Genomic DNA, 2,500 nt, shown 5'->3' on the forward strand with positions numbered 1-2,500 from the left:
GAGATGGTAGGAGATAGAAAAGAGGGTTTGGGATGAACAGATAAAGAACGATGGGTGTCCTGTATTTGAGAGGTCAAGGCAAACACTCACTCACTGATAGTGGCACGCACACACACACACACACACACACACACAGACAGACACACACACACACACACACACACACACACAGACAGGGAGCAAGAGAGGGAGCGAGAGAGGGAGGGAGAGGGAGAGAGAAAGATCAACAGATGGATAGAGAGATAGGGTAAATGGCAGGGGCTAAACAGGAAAGACACTCACGGTGGACGGATGAGGGTAGAGAGATAGAGGAACCAAAGTTAAACAAATGCAGGTTCTGAAGAAACGACAGAGCGGGGAAAAAAGGACAAAAATCAATAAGCTCCACTTCTCCTCTCCCTGGGCTACCATCTGATCGTTATAGCAACATTTCCCTCATTACTGAATCCCCACCCCACTCTTCCTGGTAAGAGAATCATCTCTCTCTCTCACTCTCCCTCTCTTTCTTCTCCTCACTGAATTTTCTCTCTCATGTCCTCCACTTACATTTTTCTTCCGTCTCTCCTGTTTTTCTTCTTTAAGCTTTCCTGCCTCCCTTCTTTCCGTCTTCTCTTTCCCTCCCTCAGAATGAGAACAAATTTAATTTAACATGACATGTACTTTACCAATAAATGAATAATTGAATCAAGTCAAATAAATGTATTAAAGAAATTCCGTGTGTTTGAGTGTGAGTGTGAGTGTGAGTGTGAGTGTGTGTGTGTGTGTGTGTGTGTGTGTGTGTGTGTGTGTGTGTGTGTGTGTGTGTGTGTGTGCGCGTGCGCGTATATATCTGGGTGTGTGTCTGAAGAGACTTATGTGTATGTTGTACTGTATAAGTAACCATTTATAGTTATTATGCACATTGAAATATGCATGACCATTTATTTACCGTTTATTGTGTGTGTGTGTGTGTGTGTGTGTGTGTGTGTGTGTGTGTGTGTGTGTGTGTGTGTCAGTGTGTATTTGTGTAAGGACTCGTTTTTGTTTTTTTGTGTAATTCTAGTGTGTGTGTCTGAAAAGACTGGAGCTCTTTGAAATTTGTCTAACCATCGGTATTTATTGTGCTTGTGTGTGTTTTTTTGTGGGTATTAAATGTTTAAGGGGATGTTTGAAGATCTATATTTAACCATTTATAATTATGTGTGTGTGTGTGTGTGTGTGTGTGAGAGAGAGAGAGAGAGAGAGAGAGAGAGAGAGAGAGAGAGAGAGAGAGAGAGAGAGTGTGTGTGTTTGTGTGTGTGTGAAGAGAGAGAGAGAGAGAGAGAGAGAGAGAGAGAGAGAGAGAGTGTGTGTGTGTGTGTGTTTGTGTGTGTGTTAATGCTTTTTAAGAGTTTGATTGAATGAGCTCAGCAAAAGAGAGCTGGAGTACTCATTTCCTCCCAAGACCACTTATTGACCTACTCAGAGAAAACACATGCTTTTACTGTACGGACTGCAGATATCTCCCTCTCTCTCTCTCTCTCTCTCTCTCTCTGTGTGTGTGTGTGTGTGTGTGTGTGTGTGCAAGCACGTCTGCCGCGTGTGTGTCATGAGTGTATGACCCGCTCTAATGTGATTGAAGGGTCAGTCCTCCAGAGAAAAGTGATCAATCAATATTTAACACTCCGTCCATCTGTCCCCATCACACACACACACACACACACACACACACACACACACACACACAGAAGAATTGCCTTCTGAGGCCCGGCCAATGATGGGTCAATGCACTTAAGAAGGGCAACCTCTAACGACCTTTGGAAACACACACACACACACACACACACACACACACACACACTCAGTGACCTCAAATTCGCCTCTGTGAAAAGGTATGTTGTGTGTATTTGACTGTGTGAGTGTAGATGTATGTCTGAATATGTGTGCAAATGTACAAATGCCTGTGCTCAAGTGTTTGTGCTTCTCTGTGTGTTTGTGTGTGTGTTTGCCCTTTCCACCCCCATTCAGGTAAAGGGGGAATTTGGCGCCAAACACAAACACATTAGAAGCCAATCCGTCATGGCTGGCTGACATTCTCACACATACACACACACACACACACAAACACACACACACACACACACACACACACACTCACTCACTCATACAAGCCCGCACAGATTGTAGTGATAGCTGTCAATAGAGAGGTGAAGGCATTCAGCTTCTCACTTTCTTACACACACACACACACACACACACATAGATAGTGATGATACGTTTCCAACAGTCAGGTACAGACAGTCGAGCAGACAGAATAAACACAGACACACATCCCACACCCACACACATTCTGTAATAATAGGTGCCCTTCAGTGGAAAACCAGAACATTTGCACATGATCAGGAAATCTCTCTGCTTGCTTTCTTACAAAAGATGTGTTTTGAATGTGTTCATTATGTGTGCATCGGTTAACACAGACACATTTATTAAGACACAAATTGCAGGACTTAGTGGGACCACAGTAGAAATCTTTATTGTGATT

General features: G+C 43.5%; 1 protein-coding gene across 1 annotated transcript in view; it reads right to left on the minus strand.

The window, feature by feature from the left end:
- Positions 1–2,465: 2,465 nt before the first annotated feature.
- The window catches only part of LOC134060593 (ephrin type-B receptor 4b-like), a 42,742-nt gene continuing 42,707 nt past the window's right edge, over positions 2,466–2,500 (minus strand). The window contains exon 17 of the mRNA XM_062517332.1: positions 2,466–2,500. This exon is cut by the window's right edge and continues 1,640 nt beyond it. The gene's annotated coding sequence lies outside the window, so the exon portion shown is untranslated.

This window comes from Sardina pilchardus, chromosome 16 (assembly GCF_963854185.1).
Source record: "Sardina pilchardus chromosome 16, fSarPil1.1, whole genome shotgun sequence".
Lineage (NCBI taxonomy): Eukaryota > Metazoa > Chordata > Actinopteri > Clupeiformes > Clupeidae > Sardina > Sardina pilchardus.